Source organism: Pseudoliparis swirei, chromosome 11, assembly GCF_029220125.1.
Source record: "Pseudoliparis swirei isolate HS2019 ecotype Mariana Trench chromosome 11, NWPU_hadal_v1, whole genome shotgun sequence".
In the NCBI taxonomy this organism is placed as follows: Eukaryota; Metazoa; Chordata; class Actinopteri; order Perciformes; family Liparidae; genus Pseudoliparis; species Pseudoliparis swirei.
Genome location: NC_079398.1, coordinates 17,205,431 through 17,225,617, shown reverse-complemented (window position 1 = coordinate 17,225,617; position 20,187 = coordinate 17,205,431). Strand labels below are relative to the sequence as shown.

Sequence of the window (20,187 nt, the reverse complement as noted above, 5' to 3'; positions counted from 1 at the left end):
TGTCTGGCGTTATTCCATTCCATTACATTACATGTCATTTAGCAGACGCTTTTATCCAAAGCGACTTATAATAAGTTAAAGTATCCGGTTTATTTAGAGGCGATTGTCCCGTGAGGTTTTATATTGATGTGGTGTTCCCATGTTGCTGGAGGCTCAGCTGGATGTGGTAAAATATAGAATATAGAATAGAGATGAAGCTTTTGATTTGTACATTTATATATAAATGTGTTTTTCTGTTTAAAGGTTGTTCACCTCTCTGCTTAATGGAGCTCTGCTTCATTAGATGAGATGATTTATTTTCATATATTTACTTTTTGGGTTTATTTTAATTTAATTTTGTTTGTGTTATTTTTATTTTGTATTTGAACTCTAATACTACTGACTCTACTACTACTACTACTACTACTGAATATACTACTACTCCTACTGACTCTACTACTCTGACTACTACTAATAATACTAATAATAATACTAATACTGTAATAATATTATTTTGTATTCTAACTCTACTACTACTGACTCTACTACTACTACTAATACTACTAATACTGAATCTCCTCCTCCTACTACTACTACTGACTCTACCTTGATGTGAGATGTGGTTTCATTAACCTTTATTGAAAGCACAGCCTTTACAGGACCACAAACAGCAGGACGGACTTGGTGCCTTCAGCCATCCAACGACAGCTCTCTGCAGGCTGAGGTGCTGCAGACCGACCGGGATGACGTTTAAAGCCCAACAGAACCTGTTCCCAACAGAACCACCTCATCAACCATGACAGCATTGACAGCCATTAATCTAGTAATCCGTATTTATAGCACACGTCGTTGACTGCCTGGTGGCTCATGTGTGTGTATCTCTCTCTCTCTCTCTCTCTCTCTCTCTCTCTCTCTCTCTCTCTCTCTCTCTCTCTCTCTCTCTCTCTCTCTCTCTCTCTCTCTCTCTCTCTCTCTCTCTCTCTCTCTCTCTCTCTCTCTCTCTCTCTCTCTCTCTCTCTCTCATGTATGGGTTCTGTCACTAGAATTTTTAAAGACCATATAACCGTTGAAGCCTGTTGTGTGACAGTGAGTGAAGTACTTGTGTGTGATGATGCTCGGCACTAAGGAAGATGTTCACACCGAGTCCACGTGGACCTGGTGACCTCCAAACGGAGAATTCAGGAGTCATTACCACCGACGTGTATTATAATCTTACTGTACTTATGCTTATCTTTAGAGTCAGTAGTAGTAGAGTCAGTAGTAGTAGTAGTAGTTAGAGATGCACCGATCAGGTTTTTTGGTGCCGATCACTGAAATCAGTATCTGCCGATCCGATTATACCGATCACCGATCACGGTGTCGATTGAAGCATTCTATTTATTGTGTAGCATTATTGCCTAGGACTATGAGGAAATACATATATAAAGCACCTCAAACATTAAAGAAATTACAGATTTCTTTAAACATTTAGGACTTTTACTTAGAAAAATGTCCTAATTGAGACATTAAAATTGTTTGATTGCTATTGTAGAGGATTTCAGATATGTATGGAACACATCTGCATTATTCATTACCTGGAACTCTTGGGGAAATCTATTTACAGGACTTTTTTTAACATATAAAAGTCTGACTTATTTTTATAAACTCTTCCTTGGTACAGTAATTTTTTTAAATGTTAGCATAATTTAAGCTAAATCTCAGAAACGATCTATAAAGATACAAAATCAGTTCATTGTTTACTTTTATATGTTAGTGTATGATTTGTCAACATCTTATTTTGATAAACGGATGTTGTTTCACGTGGTTCTTTCCGCTAACTTTGCAAAACCGGATGTTGTCACTTAAATCCTTCCGCTAACTTTATCAAAACCCTCGCGCTCCCGATCGAATGTGTTTACCGTGAGCATCAGTCTATAGGGGCTCAGACATGTGAGAGTCGGCCCAGATATTCAACTCGGGGGACGGGGATGCCGCTCGCTGCGTGAGGATCCCCTCGTGGACCTCTCACTCTGAGTTTTTCGAGAGAGTGTGCTCACCTGTGTGCGCGGATGTGTCGGCGCGTATCACGGCAGAGCGATGCGCGTTATGGGAGCGGCGGCGCTGGGCTTAGCCCAGAAGAGTGAAGCAGCGACATTTGTAGACATAGAAACACTCTCAGACAGCAGCTTGCTGTTACGTGCGCCTGCTGCCAGTCTGACTCCGCTGTTTTGGGTGAATGACGTCACGTGCGACCTGGAGGTGTTAACCACTTGTGTACCAAATCTTTTTATTTTTTTGGGTTGAAAACATTCGGGGCTAATGAAAAAACATCCGGCTTTAGCCCCGGATGTTTTTTAGCCTAGGGACGCCACTGGGTAGTAGTAGTAGAGTCAGTAGTAGTAGAGTCGGTAGTAGAGTCGGTAGTCGTAGATTCAGTAGTAGTAGTAGTAGTAGACTCAGTAGAAGTAGAGTCGGTAGTAGACTCAGTAGTAGTAGTAGTAACAGTAGTAGTAGTAGAGTCAGTAGTAGTCGTAGTGCTCCCCTGCGTGACGCCTCCATAAGCACAAGGCCAGTAATCATCACCTCTGGTGACGGAGCATAAACACACATTAGACCTGCAGCGGCACTTAAGAGATCCAGCCTGGACGCAGCTTGGCCCCCGACTGGTCTCCTCCGTAATTAAAGAGATCAGCTCACCGGTGTGAGATCAACAGGCTGGAGGCTCCTTCAGCTGCTGTCTGCAGCGCCCCCTGGTGGAGCAGCGAGGCATTTAAATCACATGGAAGCTCTTTTTTCATTTAAATATTATTATTTTTGCTGATTCTCATGAGAGCATTTCGGGGAGTGTGTCTCTACTCAGTGAGAACGCCTGAGACGGGACGAGGGCCCCTCATTGAGGTCAGAGGTCAGGAGGTCGTCGGCCCCCTTGACAGGCAGCAGACGGCCGGCCTCACCTCTCGGGTCGTGGCCCCCCGCTGATTTACAAAGTGTGACTTCTTCTTCTGTGTTTACATCCTGAAGCGTGAGGCGGCGACACGGAGGCGTCTGACGCTGGTGGTTGATGAGTTCACATCGTGTGTTTCCATGAGACGTTGGTTTATTATGGGATGGATCCCGACGTCTCTCCCTGAAGTGTCTTCATTTGATGTCTTGGTGAAGACGATGGTGTACAGCCCTCTGTGATATTGGGCTGTATCAATACAATGTACTTATCGACTAGTGGATTTAAAGGGGGCGGGGCCACGAGCGTCATCTGTAGGCGTCCTGTGCAAACATTCCCCGGACCTGACCCGGATTAAACCTGTTAAACCTTTGACTCCTTTTTGTCTGCACGAAGCAAAACATTATAATTATATGGAATCATAATAATAATCATAACTTATAAGGAATAAGCACCTTGTGAGCGCGAGAAACTCAACAAAAAGACACAATCTAACTTTTCCCGCCACAACTTCCTGTATCAGAGATCACCTGGTGGCTCAGCCCCCCCCCCCTCTCACTGCTGTGTGTCGCTTTGATTGAAGGTGTGTGTGTGTGTGTGTCTTTGAACTTCGCCCTGTAGGAAGGCGGCTGCACGTCGGCCCCCGAGTGCTCTTAAATGGAGGTGTGTGTGTGTTAGGAGGGGGGGGGGGGGGGCTGGCGGCAGACCTCTGGGTGATGAATGGCTTGTCTCCCTCCCCTCCCCCTCTCTCTCCCTTAATTCACCCATTTGCAGCTGATCACCTGTTCTTTGCTCCCAGGGAGGGGGGTCGGTGTGTGTGTGTGTGTCTCTGTGTGTGAGTGTGAGTGTGTGTGAGTGAGAGAAGAGGACACACTTCTTCAATCCGACACAGTGACGCAGGTCAAACCCACGTTGGGGGTCGATCAGCGTGCGTGTGTGTGTGTGTGTGTGTGTTACAGTGACAGTTCACATTCCTACATGTGACATATTTTGGGGGGGGGTCTCAGGATTGACAGCTGTGTTCACTGAAATCAATTAGTCACAAGTGGAAAGTAAAAACTAACTGAGTCTTTTACTCTGTTTATGAACCAATAACAACAACAACACATGAGAGGTGATGAACCCACTGGTTTTATATACTAGTACTAGTACTACTACTAGTACTATTACTACTACTATTAAATACTGCTGTGCATTAAAAGCTGCTCAACACTTCACACTCAAAGAAATGACTCATTGGATGAACTCAATTAAATTGTTGGCAGGTTTTTCATCCAATAATTATATGCAACTCCAACTCAAATTTAGCACATCAGTGCAATAAAATGTAATTAAGTTAGTCCAACTCATTTGTATCAAATACATCTAAAATAAAATAACTATATTCATTGAATTAAATTAATTTGTGTTTGTCCAACTCAAAATATAAACTAACTAAATAACAAAATATGCAAACTCCACACAGAAGGAACGCCCGGACTTGGAATTGAACCCACGGACTTCTGGCTGTGAGGTGTCAGTGCTAGCCACTACACCACCATATAGCAATGAAAGTGTCTTCACCTCACGTTAACAACTGATTTTCAGCTGGCGCATGCGCAAAGGGTAGTCCTCAATGAAACACATTTATTTTGAGTTGATATGCACACCATCTAACCTAAATAAATCTAATAAATGAAAGTATTCATACATTTTGTGTTACACCCATTCAATATAAATATCTTCGTTTTGTAATTGATTTATTTAAATGTATCAAACAATATTTAAATGTGTCACCTCTAAGAAGGGATTGAATTGTTTTTTTGAGTGCACTTGGTAAAGACTGAAACAGTAAAAGCAACAATAACAGTAAACAGCGTAAAAAGACAATAACATGACATAATGCTATTACATCATCGACTTCATGTAACTACCACTATTTAGAAACTCATCACAACATCACCCCGGGGACAATAAATACAGATTATTGTATGGCTTTTTAATTGTGTGCTGCCGCAGCTCAGAGATGTTCAGTTAAAGCTAAGTGAATGAACGTCGAGGCGTCATCGGCGTAACGGCGTAACGGCGTTACGGGGTCAACGGTGTAATGGCGTAACGGGGTCAACGGTGTAACGGCGTAACGGGGTCAACGGTGTAATGGTGTCATGGCGGCTGGAGAAAAAGTCACGAAGTGCAATCTATTGGTTTGTGTTCAGGGACAAAAAATATCTTCTTTTTTTCATGTCGCTTATAGCAAAACAAATTGGAAATAATTATATTAAATTAAGTTATATTTTCCAAACTGTTTGTTTTTGATAAATGTTATCGTGTGGTTGTTTGTTCTTCTTAAAGATAACTCTTGCTTTCAACATAATGTTCAAAGAAAAAAAACACACAAAAAACTGGACAATTTCAGTTCCCCTGTACATGAAACTGATAGATTGCATTCTGTGAGACTGTTGGATGAGGGCAGTGCATTGTGGGGGCTATATATATATATATATAAATGATATATATATATTTTAATTGTGTGTGTATATATATACATATACATATTTTATTTTAATTAAATTATATATATTTTAAAATTGTATACATACTTATTTTGGAATTTATATATATTTTTAAATTATATTATATTTTAAATTATATTTTTTTAATTATATGTATTTCTTTAATTATATATATATTTAAAAAAAATTATATATAGATTTTTATTATATAGATTTTTTATTTTTTATAATTAGATATATATATATAGATTTTTTACATCTGAATCTAAAATGTACCCTGACAGAGACCGTAACTCTTTGCTGAAGTATTAATGAAAAAGTCTTCTCTGCAGTAAAGTTGCAGCAGAGGAACCGACGTGTGCCGGACGAGCCGGTCGGAGCGTTTGTGTTTCCAGCTCCGATGACATCACCGCACACGGTCCCGCTCCCTGGAGGAGGCTGGACATGATATAAAGTTCCCAGATCACAGGCAGGAAGATCATCATTACGCCCGTAGATCACCAGAGAGAAGCCGCGGAGGCTCGTTTCAAGTGGGCTTTCCCCCTAAGCCTCCAGCCGGAGGCCAGCGAGCCTTTTGTTTGGCTTCCAGCAGCTTCTTAGTTGTTCTGGGGGGGGGGGCTTCACAAGAAGGCAAGAGACCTGAGGCATACATGTGGACCCGCGATGCATTGTGCTCGTCGTCTTTGGTGTCGGGGGGTTTGAGGCGATGCTCTCCCGGAAGCTGAAGAGGCCTCCGGGGGGCAGTAGACGCCGTGGGGTGTTGTCGGTGCCGAGGCTCCTCCCCCTCACATTCCTGTCGGGGGGGAAACATTACTCGAATTAGACGTATTGTCTAAGTGTCTGGGTGGAAGCTGAGATTTGTTTGTGGGGTTTCCAGAGTCCCCCGCCGTGGCTCGATTCACAAATGCACGTTGTTCAACATCGCCCTGTCAGATAGGTCAGCTGACCTCATTTGTGAGTCTCTGTGCATTTGTAATTATTGAGACTGATCTGACCCCATGAGGGTCCACCTGGAGGAGAAGGGCTGCAGTGGCACTCAAACGCTTTCTCACTAATGCATTTGACCCAGTGGCGGTGCGTCCATAGAGGGCGCTAGGACGCCGCCCCTCTTAAAATTTTGAGTTGAAAAAAAGAAAAATACATCCTGTCAAAAACATGATATGCCAAATCATTTAAATAGTAAATATACCGTGTTGACACGCTAAATCTGTGTGGGAGACCGTCAGCCTGTCAACAACCACTTAAGTTAATGTGAAAAAATATAATATATCGCCACTCATCCTCACGGAGAGAAGCCCCTCCCCATTTTCGGGGCACCGGCCAAACGTGTGTGTGCGGCAGCGAGCAAACATTTCACGGTCGTTTCGGCAAGGACGGCTTCTCATTGGCGGATGGAACGTGAATCTTGGGGCACAAAAATGTGCGCTCTGGCCAATGACATCGTTTTATTATTTCACGTGATTGGACTATTCGGCAGATCAGAGACGTATCGTTCCCTCAGCCAGAGAGCTCCACGGAGCTACGGGAGCAGGTAGCTAACGGAGCTGTCAGCTGGAGGCTCAGTGAGTAATGCGCTGTTTAGTTTCCCCTGTCTGTTGTTCCAAAGTCCTGGGACTGAAACTCTCTGGACTACAACGGGGGGAGGGATCTAAAGAGCTGCAGACAAGTGTAAAGCACGAATCTTGCCGCAGTTATCTAGCTAAGAGCATGGAGCTAACTCGCTAACAGCATGAAGCTAACCCTGTTTGCAGAGCAGAGCAGCAGAAGGAGACCGAACTGGCATCGCAAACACAACGAAGAAGTTCTGAAAAACAGACACATTCCCTCAAGAATAATGAAACAGGCTGGTTACAGACATGATTGACTTTAACCAGAGAGTTATTGAGAAGTTTGCCAACTTTAAAGAGAGGAGGCTACTTGTCTTTACAGTCGTGGGTCTGCTCTGTCACCCAATGTAACATGTGATCTCTTTCTCACTCTATTCTGCTCTGAACCTCTTTCATGTGAGGGTGAAACTCTTTTATTTTGCAAACCTCTGAAACCCAACCCAATGTTCCTTAAAGCTGCTCTGAACCTCTCATGCCCAAAGTTACAGTTTGTTGACCAGGCACGTGCACAGATAGAGCCCTAGTGGTGCTCAAGCACCAGCCCCTTTGCCCTGGATGAGTAAAGTGCCCTTTTTGCTGGAGACACATTTTTTGTATTCATCCGTATTTAAGAATAAAAGTTACTCTTTCTGTCATCAAGTCCCCCCAAACGTGTTTTAATATCCGACGGGGCATTTATTTGAGTTCTTGTGAGAATTTCGCCTAGACTCGCTCCGCGGTGCTCACGAGCCCCCCCCCCTCCTCTCCCTCCCCCCGCCGTGCCCCTCCCTCCTCCACTTCCTCCTCCGCGCAGTGCTCCTCGCGCCGCCGAACGGCTGCACCTCCTTCTCTGACCCGCAGCACCAGACACACAGGTCATGACGGTGTTTGTCCCCTAACGTTGTTTTGTGATAAATCAACCACAACATTACGCTGCTGAAAACATGACGTCACAACTGGTCCGTCGTTTCCTAAAAAAATAAACAAACAAAAACTCCGTGATTTCAAAGCCTCGTCCAGCTGTTTACTGACGTTAGTTATGTTTAGAGAATAGAGAGAAGAGAGAGGGAGAGAGAGAATTCAAGAGAAAAGAGGGAGAGGAGAGAGAGAAAGAGAGAGAGAATTCTTATTCCATTCTATTCAACAGGGGCTAGTCTAGGATTTGCGTGGCCAGACTGAAAAAAAAATCATACGGCCTCTCTTGTTCAGAGGACCGGGCAAAATGTGGAGGCGGGCCTTATCCGGCCCGCGGGCCCTAGTTTGAGGACCACTGCTCTTGGCTGTTGATGTCTATCAATATCGCTCATTTTGAAAATGACGTAAGAGGGCAATACGGATCCGTATCAGACCAGGAGGGCAATACGTGGCTGGCATGACGCCCATCAGCCAATCAGAATGCTTGTACTGTTGTTGCTATATAATAATTCATCTTTATTCATAAAGAAAATGTAAGCTAGCGGTCTGATGCTGCCAGAGGAGACGCAGGTTGAGGACAGCATCATCAGTGTAATGCTGCTTATGCTTCAACTCTGTCAGAATTTTTTTTTGGCATTGGGTGCCCTTTTTCTTTGGTTTGAGCACCTGCGCCCCAAAATGTCTGTGCACGTGCCTGGTGTTTATAGTTGTTATTGGACAGTGTTGAGCACGGTGTTTTCTTGAAATAAAGCTTTGTTTTTTACAATATTCTACTCAAAACCTCTTTTCTTCTCATTGTTGAGTGCTATTTAAACCGCGTCGCCCAACTGCGCCCCCCCCCCCCAACAAAAATCACCAGCCGCCACTGGTTTGACCGCTGTACTGCAGCCCTGGTCCTGCTTCATGCTGTGGCTCTAAGGAGCTCCATCAAGCTCCTGAAGGTCTGGAGAAAACCTCGTCAAGTGGTGCCGCGCGGCTCGATTCCTGGTAGTCGGGACCTCCGCCTCCTAAAATAAAATTGTCCATGTAGTTGTTTGGAGAGTGGAGCGAGGGTAATATTTAGGATGAGCTGCTCAAACCAGGAGTCATATTATGGTCTGTCTCTCTCTCTCTCTTTTATTTTAGGCTCCGCCTCCTCTCTCAGTTGTCTCCTTTAAGGCTTTCGTGACTGTTGATATAAATCACAGTGAGCGTCGGGATTATCTTGTGATCTGCCGAGGCGGCTTTGTGCTGTACAGGAAGTGTGTAAAGATATCCCTACACCCCCCCCCCTGAAAAGAAACACATAAAGGAGAGAAAACAACACCGCCAGCGCCGGAAAGCCTGCCAGCGTGGCAGGTGGCAATGGCTGCCCTCCCCCCTATCTGCACCCCCCCCCCCCTATCTCCACCCCTCCCCCCTATCTCCACCCCTCTCTGTCTCATCCATCCATCTCACCTCTCACTTCTCCTCCTTATCTCTCCTTTTCTCTCACTTTCTTTTTTCAATCACCTCCTCCCATTTCTCTCCAGTCTCCCTTTTTCTACGCTACTTTTATTTGTCTCTCTCGTATGCACTTCTTCTTCTTCTTCTTCTTCTTGTGTTCTGCCTCAGGTGTGAATGTGCAGCACATTTGACTATCTTGAGGACATGAATGTGGGGACATGAATTGACACATGTTCTCCATGGTTCCTCCAGTTCTCTCTCTCCCTTCGTCTTTCACCCCCCCCCCCCCCACTCTCTTTCCCTGAACCTTTTTATCACATCAATCGTACACTTGGCATGTCACCTCGTCATTCTCTAATCTTCTTATCTCCCCTCCTACCCGCATCCCATCCCTCCTCCCCCTCGGCCTATCCATTACATCGTCTCCCCGCCGGCGGGTTGATTGACGGAGAGAGCGAGATAGAGAGAGAGCGAGAGAGAGTTTATTGCGATCCCTCGGCCGTCTTATCTGATGAGCAAGTATCCCCTTCAGGAGGAAGGAAATGTCTCCAAGTGACAGCAGAGAAGGTGTGTGTGTCTGTGTGTCTGTGTGTGTGTGTGTGTGTTCCCACGTAATGTGGGTAATCCCAAAAAAAGAAAACTTTTCTCCCTCCATAAAGCGTTAATGTGATTATTGGTTCATGGAGGCTAGCAGAAGACGCCACTAGCTGTGTTGTAACACCCTGTTCTGTTTCTCCTGTGTTCCGTGTCTCCTATGTCTCCTCTGTGTCTTCTCTGTCTTAATTGTTTAATTCCCTGCACCTGCCCTCAGCCACTCTTGTCTCGTTACTGTCTGATGTCGTACACCTGTTTCCCCCCCTATATATTGTGTCAGTCTTTCCCTTGTCTGCTGTCGGATTGTCGTCTATGGTTCCGTGTCCTTTTCCCGTCGTCCTGTCCGTGTTCCTGCCTGCTTCGACCCTGCCTGCCTGCCTGCCCTGACCGACGATCCTCTGCCTGCCCCTTTTGGACCTTGTTTATTTTGCAACTGTTTTGCCTCATTAAAGAGTGCTTTTTGTAATTTATATTGCGTCCAGCCTGTCTCTCTGCGCCTGAGACTCACCCCGTCACAAGGACCTGACATGTGTAGCCAGGGAGCCCTTTGACCTTTCACCTTTGAGGAAGAAGAGGCCGTAACGATGAAAAATGTCATTAAAGGAATCAACGTAACGTGAGTTTAAAACGCAAGTTACGTATGTAGCTATAGTTCTATGAATCCTGGATGACCGCCAGAGGCGGTGCTTAGCACTGGATATCTTCCGTCTGGCGCATACGCAGGTCGAGTCTAAATGACAACAAAGTCACCTGTGACCTCGGATGACCCCCAGCCGGGTATAAGTTCCGGTGTCATCCTGAGATCAGTCCTACGGAATTTTCTCTCAAACTCACGAGATTCCGAGTGACCAAGAACTCTGGCGGTCATCCAGGATTCATCACCCAGTGTCCCCCATAGCACATCCCTCACCCGCCCCCTCTCACCCAGTCCCCCCCCCCAGAGCTCCATAGAGAGTGTGTCTGTCCCACGGCCACTTAAACTTAAATTAATTCTATCAAAAATAAGCAGAGTCATCCAAAATAACCTCATAAAAGTTGACACTAATTCAGCAGTGCAAAAAAACAGGACTATTAAATGTGGTCTCCTAAATATTAGATCTCTGTCATCTAAAGCTGTGTTACTAAATGATTTAACATCAGATAATAACATTGATTTATGTTGTCTAACTGAAACCTGGCTGAGCCATGAAGAATATGTCTGCCTAAATGAATCGACTCCTCCAAGTCATATTAATACTCACATTCCTCGAGGCACCGGTCGAGGAGGTGGAGTAGCAGCCATCTTTGACTCGAGCCTATTAATTAATCCTGAACCTAAATTACACTACACCTCATTTGAAAGCCTTGTTCTTTGTCTTTCACATCCAACCTGGAAAACACTACAGCCAATTCTATTTGTGATTCTGTACCGGCCACCAGGTCCATATTCACAGTTTATCTGAATTTTCAGAGTTTATATCAAGTTTGGTTCTTAAAACTGATAAAGTTGTTATTGTAGGAGACTTTAATATTCATGTGGATGTTGATAATGATTGCCTAGGTGCTGCATTCATCTCATTGTTGGACTCGATTGGCTTCTGTCAGAGAGTACAGAAACCCACTCACAGCTTTGGCCACACGCTTGATCTTGTTCCTACATATGGCGTTGACATTGAGCATTTGAAGGTCTTCCCACAGAATCCTCGTCAGACAACAACCTCATAACTTTTGAGTTTATCCTACCTGAGTGTACACCGTTAGTCAAAAGTTCCTACACCAGATGTCTAACTGACAGTGCTGTAGCTAAATTTAAAGAAGCGATTCCTTCTGCATTTGATTCGATACGACGTCTCAATATAACAGGACTCCTGGTCTAACTTTAGTCCGTCCCAGATGGATCATCTTGTTGACAGTGCCACAGGCTCACTGAGAATGACACTGGACTCGATAGCCCCTCTGAAGAAGAAGTGAGGCAGAGGAGTCGCCCCTTACCCGTATGGCATCTTTGTTTGCTGGGGTCCTAGCAGTAGCTTGAGCGGGAGCCCTCCGCTACTGCAGCCCAGGTCCTGTGGAGGAGGACAGAGCCAGTCCGTCTCGTGAGAGGAGAGCGGGAACGCTGCCCTCACGAGACGGTAGCTGTAGTTGCTGGTCGCAGCAGTAGCCAGAGCGGGAGCACTCCGCTATTGTGGCCCAGGTCCTGTGGAGCAGGTCTGAGACAGTCCGTCTAGAGCGAGGACACCTCTTCAATACAGTAGCTGTGATTATTGGTGTCCTACCAGTAACCTTAAGCGAGAGCACTGTTACTGTGGAAACAGGTTCTGTGGAGACGGTTTCGAAAACGGTTTAGAGAACAGCCTCTCTAGAGAGAGGAAGTGAGGACACGCTTGACTAGTACAGTAGCTGTAATTACAAGCATCCCACGAGTAGCCTGGGCGAAAGCCTGTGCTACGGGGGAGCAGGTCCTGTGAAAACACTCGTAGTGAGAGGGCAGGTCTCTTCGAGGACCCTCTCCACTAGTATGGCGGGGGGGTGCATAGTGTATAGCATGCCGCACCATGACCATGTGAATGCATACAAATGTCACAAATGTAATGACAAAAATGACACAAATGTAGCTAAGCGAAAATTCAGACAGGAAGACATTGGGTACAGCTGGTTCATTCACAAGTCTTGCAGCGATTACTCCATTAGCTGATTGGGGTCGGGCCCGATGAATGAACCAACCATTTAGAGCCAGCCCAGTTGGATAAGCCTATCACAGAGTCGTTGGTAACACTTTAAAGTTGTGTTCTCTGCTGCTGTCAGTTGTCGTTTCAGCTCGCGTCAGTTCGAATGGGGAGATTGGTCCTCTGCTGATTGCATCTAGTTATTGGGAGCTGAAACATGTCAGATTCCGATTGTGGTTATCTCGTGGAGAGGTGTGTTCAGTGGCAGCCGGTGGGCTGCCCTGCTCAGGTGTACTCACACAGTGCGGGTTTCTGGCAGCGAGCCTCCTCTCCTGCTCCACTAGCAAGTAATGCTAGTTAGTTAGCTGCTATCAGCTGATCCCTCGACAGTGACGGGACCGGAAGAGCGGGTGTATGCCGAGTGCTGCAGGCGAAGAGGTAGCATGGCGCTTCTGGTATTTGGTACGCCAGGAATTCGTCTCCTCTACAATTGACAACGGCGTCATCTCCGCCCTGCAGTCACGGTGTAGCTTCATGCACACCATCGATGCTCTCTTCAAATCCCGGTAACCGCTGTATCTTTATTACGTTGCTTCGGCGGCGCCAACTGGGCTCCGTGAGGTGAACCGGAACACTAAATAAGTGCACTCTGAGTTCAGACTCGCGCCCGAAGCTCCGGACCGTCTTTTCGATTCAAGCAGTACGAACCAGTCCTTCCAGTCACGGAAGGGGAGCGTGTTTGAAAGTGATGCCGCTTGAGAAATGACATAACGGGGCAGCAGTTCATACAAACTTTAATGTCGCTGTTGGACGGCGCCAGGCATGCACGCGTCGGGAGAAGTATCACAGCCGGCGATGACTCGGGTAGTCCCGCTATGGTCGCGGCTTGGTCGTGACATCGTATTGTCTAATGGGTATTCTGTTTGACATAGCCTGATAGTTGTATCAACGGATACGTAGTGTAAATAAATGTTTCTAATTTAGGTGAACTTAAGGATGCAGTTGCAACTAAATAATACGTAACGTAGTTGACTGCAGCGGTAAGTACATTTAGTGGGAGGATGTCAGTGAGAATAAAATATAAATATGTTTATATATTATATACAAATTAAAATAAATATTGTATATATTAGTTTATATTTATAAAGAAGGTCGAAGTCATTGAGTCGGTAAAGTCAATAGAGCCTATGTAGTCCGGAGCAAGTTTCAGCCTTTACAAGTCAGCTGGGACTAACGCTGTGCCCCTTAAAGCTGACTAGAGCAACACATTAAGCCGGTAAGGCTGGCGCGAGCATTGAGCCTCGGAAGACTGGCGCAAGCGTTGGGCCTGTAAGACTGGCTGGAGCGAGCCTTGGGTCTGGAAGGCAGGCTGGCACAAGCATTGGGGCCTGTAAGACTGGCTGGAGCGAGCATTGAGCCTCTAATGGCGGGCAGGAGCAAGCATTGAGCCGCTAAGTTGGGGAATGGGAGTCGATCTGTTGGAAACTTGAGACTTTCAAAGATTTACTTTCTTTCTGCCTACCGGTTCGTGGTAAAGATGGCTTTGCTTGGTCACATATTTGTAGTTGGGTAGCAGAATAAGGTAAAAGCCAGAGTGGGCTTGTTAGGATACAACATTTAGAAGTATAATAGAGGTAGCATATATTTAGTAGGCGTGGGCTTTTGGGTTTTTCTTTAATAGTCATTAAACGTTAATTCAACAGCTCGTCTTTAAATGTGGTATTAAGTTTACAGAAGTAACAGGATGATAACGTTTGCTGGTTGTAAGTATACCTGACAGATGGCAAAAGGAAGAGTTTTCCATCAGTCCATGCTCCTTGTCTAATGTTAAATCTGAGGAGAAATGTGGTTGAACTAATGCTCATTAATCAGGATATCGTGATCACGATCTCAATCTATTTCAACTTCAGTGTGGCAATTCATATTCACCTCTAGCTGTGGGCTTGACACCTGAGAAGTAATTCAGCGGGCAATCTGATTGGCAGGTTAGTACTGTTGCATGTGGAATGACTAGAGAGGTAAGAAGGTAGAATAGAGAGTAAGTATCTATCAGGGGTAGGTCCAGCGTGAGGACGATATCGGCTGGGTCTTGACCCTTGCATAAAGGACTGCATAAACGCTTTGGTGTGAACGCGGCAGTATAGTCGTGTGCGTCTGCGGAGGCTTGGTCTAGGACGCAAGAACAAGTAAAAGAGTTTACTCTTACTCACTCTCCTGGCCATTGGTACATTCGTCAGAGGTGTCATACCTGAGGAATGCGCGTTTTTGCCTGCTCTCTGGACATGGCATCGGCCTATCTCAAATTTGCCCGATATTATCTATCTTGACGGGCCGGTATGACCTGCGGGGAAGGTTGTTGGACAATTTCTGTATGGAGTAGCGTTTGCTGCAAAAGCTGAGGGTGCATTTCCCTGATGCAGTCAAGGGCTACACGGATGCAGGCCATCCGTGGTTTTGGGGGGTTACTGGCCTCCCTCGGTGACACAGTTGCAGTCCGTCAATGGTGATCGTTAAGCAACTTCATGAGCTCAGGAGACGCTCATCTTCCTAAGACCTCAGGCCATTTTCGGATCCTGGATGGTATTCCCGGGCAATACTCCAAGTACCTAGGCAGCTGTGTACGGGAGGGCCTCTTTTCTTCGATCAACGAAGCATTATGTAGGTCAAAGGGGTAGCACAGAGGCTGCTACTTTGGCTAACCCCTAGGCATCGCAGTTGCACTGATGCCGGGAATGGGACAGCTGTAGACCTTTACCCTGACCTCAACCTAATGCTGGCAAATCATAAATCATTGAAGTCCGGCACTATATGGTAAATCATTCATATAATTGTTTGTGGTGTCCGTTTCAAGTATTGGTTGGCAGTGACTGGTCAGTCATCTTATGTACAGCCGTATCTCACCAGAGCTAAGGTTCCAGATCCGCTCGCTAAAACGGACTTGTGGAACCATTCTGGTGCGATGTGATCAGTTTTCTTGTGATTTTTTCTCAGTTTCCGGCTTCTACGTTGCCTCACCTAAACGTGTTCTAGCATTCTCTAGTTTCACGGTGCCCTTAACTAACGTGAAGCATGCTTGAGTACCTCTTGGTTCGGCCTAAGACTGGCTCCTCTGCTCCTCTCTTCCTTACCCCGGGGAAGGTGGCCATATCTCAGACTTGGTTCTGGGGTCATTTGAAGGTCATCCTCCCAAATAGCAACTTAGCCCAGCCAAACTACTCGGGGCATTCTTTCCGGATAGGGGCTGCTACTTCAGCTGCCTGCCAAGGCATCTCCGCCTCAACTCTCCAGAGAATGGGGAGGTGGGCCTCCTCTACCGTTGGCTCCGACATCCGGCTGGACCTCGACACCATATGGTCAAATCAAAGGTCCCTAAAACCTTAAATTGGTAAGGTATTCATATAACTGGTGGTGGTGTTCATTTCGCGGCTATGCTGGCCTTAAATCTATTGTGGTTTGGGAACCATAGCTTATTACTGGTAAGTTCATTCCGTAGCTAGAATTCCCAGTCATTTCTGGGTTTACATTTGTTCTGCATTGTTGTAATCTGTTCTCTATTTCCTGCTTTTACGTTGCCTCGCCTAAACGTGTTCTTCTAGCATTCTCTGGTTTCACGTTGCCCGTAACTAACGTGAAGTTTCTACTTCCCTGGTTGACGTTGCCTATTTTAACGTAATAGTTAGTGGTTTACGTTGCCCGGCTTAACGTGATCTTTTCTTATTTTCCTGGGTAAACGCTGCCTGGCGTAACGGTATCTTTCTTATTTTCCTAGGTCTCCGTTACCTGGCAAAGCGGATTATCTTCCAATTTCCAGCAAAAAAATCAGGCAAAAGATGGTATGAAAACCCGCTCTCGTTTACAGGTCCAGTGGAGGGCCGTCACAAGATGACATAAAATTCCTGTTTCCGGGTATTTCTTGTTTCTGGGTCTGCGACGAACCCGTCCAACGAGGACACAGTCTCTTTCCCGGACGTACTTCCCCGGATGCCTGGGAACGCCCAGGCCAGAGTCCGACAGGGGTCTAACGAGAAGCGACCAACCGTTAAAATCCGACTCGAACTGTCCTGCGGTCTTGAAAGTGACCCCTACTATCCTGTTCTGCGGTCTACCCATGACCCCAATCTATTCTTGTCTGCGGTCTAACTTGACCCAACCTATCCGGTCCTTGGGCGCGACCAAGCATGTCGAGACCCCCCGCTATCCATTCGGGGATCTTAAAATCCCCTTCTCCTTTGAAGTGGTAGTTCCTATCCACACTGTCCAGTTCTGCGGTCTACTCGACCCCCTCCTGTCCTTGTCTGCGGTGCGTCTTCACCCCTAATCTGCCTTTCTGCGTCATTTCCGACCCCACTATCATTTTCGGGATCCGGTCGGATCCTGCTGTCTTAGTGCTGTATATCTAGATCGGCACTATTAGCTTCTGCGGTCGATAGAGACCCCCGTATCCTTGTCTGCAGTCCTTCGGGGCCTTCCTCTCTTGCTTTTTAGCTAGACCTTCTTAACTCTGTGATGTTTACTATTACGGCTAGCCTTAACCCCTTCGAACCATAACTAGTGCTTTCATGAAATGGTTCTAGGGGTACCTCGGAAACTTCTGCGGCTGTAGGTAAGGTTGAATTTATTTTATGCATATAAAATAATTCTCTTTGGGGGGATTCTGCCTGCGCAGATATCAGCATCTCTACCCCTGGTTTATCCTACTTCAGGATGGAGTCCAATCGCCAAAAAGACTTTGCACTATTGCAATATTCTATTGTAATAAATGATTGTTAAACTCTAAATACCCGTCTCTCCTGATTGAAATGTAGCTCAGCGAAAATTCAGACAGGAAGACATTGGGTAAAGCTGGTTCATTCACAAGTCTTGCAGCGATTACTCCATTAGCTGATTGGGGGCGGGCCCTATGAATGAACCAACCATTTAGAGCCAGCCCAGTTGGATAAGCCTATCACAGAGTCGTTGGTAACACTTTAAAGTTGTGTTCTCTGCTGCTGTCAGTTGTCGTTTCAGCTCGCGTCAGTTCGTCCCTCCGCCACCCCAGGCTCCTCCAATTGGCGTTGCGGCAACGCGTCTTCGACACCACCACCAGTGTCTGGACTCCATGGGGGGATTCTGCCTTCGTAGATATCAGCATCTCTACCCCTGGTTTATCCTACTTCAGGATGGAGTCCAATCGCCAAAAAGACTTTGCACTATTGCAATATTCTATTGTAATAAATGATTGTTAAACTCTAAATACCCGTCTCTCCTGATTGAAATGACTATATGAACATCTATTTATTGAACTTTAACAAAAGTGCAAATGTAAAACAAATATTTTTTGTGGCATTTAGTCCAGCGCTTCTTTAATGTGTCTTGTCCATATATTGAAGCAATAATGATAACAAATAAAAAATTCTAAATAATCAATACTTTATATAGCCACATTAAAATAAGAAAATGAAGACACTTGTCAGTCCTCATATATTGAAGCAATAATTACTTTAATAATTACAATATTGACCACTGACACGTTAAGTGCCTGCTCTGCATATCACGGCCGAGGCGAAAACATGGGTTTTTTGTTGTTGTTCGTCCATGAACTTACATTTACGTTTCGTCATGGCTGCAGATGTCATGTGCTGTAAACAATGCAACTAGTGGAGGCGGCAAGGTGCTCCGTGTTGCCAGATTGGAGATGGTGAAGTATCGAACCAATGGCTCAAAATGGTCGTATTTGGATGATAATTATCGTGTATCTGGCAACCCTGAGATTGGTCGACCAATGACTGTTCTCTCTACAGTCAGAGCTCGCGCAAGAAGGTGGAACGTAAGGGAGATACCATTTCCAAAACTTGTAAGGGCATAATAACTAGTTTGTGAAAGACACAGAGAAACACAAATATCCGACGAAGCAAAATCCCGGACGTTCGATCTCATTCGATCTCACCCGATTGAAGCTTCGCGGTGAAGGTGCTCTGGTGAAGAGCGAGATAGACCCGTGCATTCTCCGGTCCGCCTCGACGGTCCGTCGTAGAGAAATGCAACGTCTTCCTCCTCAGAGGAGAGCTCGTCGCAGCCTTTGGAGGGCGACGGATCGCAACTCCGACCAGTTGGTCACAAGCAGTGGCGGCTGGTGAAATTTTTTTGGGGGGGGGCGCAGTTGGGCGACGTGGTTTAAATATCACTCAACAATGAGAAGAAGAGAGGTTTTGAGTAGAATATTGTAAAAAACAAAGCTTTATTTCAAGAACACAGCGTGCTCAACACTGTCCAATAACAACTATCAACACACTGTAACTTTGGGAATGAGAGGTTCAGAGCAGCTTTAAGGAACATTGGGTTGTGTTTCAGAGGTTTGCAAAATAAAAGTGTTTCACCCTCACATGAAAGAGGTTCAGAGCAGATGTAACTGATGTGGAACGGGCATGGAAGAAGTCGGCTCAGATGGTGGATTTTCCCAGCACTTATTTATTCTGCAGAAGACAACAGAACACACACATTTGCCTTCTGATTTGTCTCTGCACTTCCACTTCCCTCAGCAATAAAAAAAACATTGTCCATGGAAGACAGGACCACATTAAATCTAAATAATAACAATTCTCATCAAAAACCATGACATGTAACATACAAGGGGAAAACAGAGACCCCTAATGGACAAAATAAATAACTACATGAGCTAGAAAGTGGCTCAATTAAACCGCCACCAAACGTATATTTTGACAGTCTAAATGACACGACAGCTGGACGCCGGGATCGTATTAACATTCCATTACTGTATGTAACATAAACGGTTAATTTTTATTTAAGAATATAGCCAAAATAGTGCAAAATCGTTTTTCACTCAACTCACCCTCGGCAATATAAAACCATTGTGACGGAAAGACCGACTCAGGAGCAGGAAGTGCAACAGATGGAAAGCAATTTCCGCAGGAAACAGATTTTTAAACATAACGCTAAATAAATATAGCTCATTAAAATAAAATTCACAAACACTCAATAATATCGTTGAACAACAAACAAAAATAAAATACAATACATTGAAAACAAGAAATGACAGAGTGCATTTCTAACTGTTTGACAGAGTAGACCCACTATATGTAAAGAAAAGTAGCCTCCTCTCTTTAAAGTGGTCAAACGTCTCAATAACTCTGGTTAAAGTCAATCATGTCTGTAACCAGCCTGTTTCCATTATTCTGGAGGGAATGTGTCTGTTTTTCAGAACTTCTTCGTTGTGTTTCGATGCCAGTTCGGTCTGCAAACAGGGTTAGCTTCGTGCTGTTAGCGAGTTAGCTCCATGTTCTTAGCAGGGCTCTCAAGTCTCACGCATTGAGCGTGAGACTCACGCAATTCGGTCTCATCTCACGCACTCCCGCCACACATCGAATTCCTCACGCTGAAAAAACCTCTCCGCTATTTAATGCTTGAATGCAGGGGTGCTCAATACGCCGATTGATTGTTCCGCTGCGGAGCTCCGACGCCGGTGTTACACCCCTACTGGTTTTCAATCCTACTGGTTTCCCTACGAGTGCGTGCGTTGTGTTCTCTTAACATCTGCAGCGGGGCTCTGTCTCGCTCACCAGATTCGTCACACATTCACAAACATATTGCTGGAGATCTTCAAGCCTCCGTTCATATCCATTTCGGCGATTACG

The 20,187-nt window shown here is 45.4% G+C and overlaps 1 long non-coding RNA gene across 1 annotated transcript in view; it reads right to left on the bottom strand.

The window, feature by feature from the left end:
* The window catches only part of LOC130201475 (uncharacterized), a 44,637-nt gene extending 24,705 nt beyond the window's left edge, over positions 1 to 19,932 (bottom strand). The window contains exon 1 of the long non-coding RNA XR_008833190.1: positions 18,919 to 19,932. This is a non-coding gene — a long non-coding RNA (uncharacterized LOC130201475). The remainder of the gene's footprint in view (positions 1 to 18,918) is intronic.
* Positions 19,933 to 20,187: the final 255 nt, after the last annotated feature.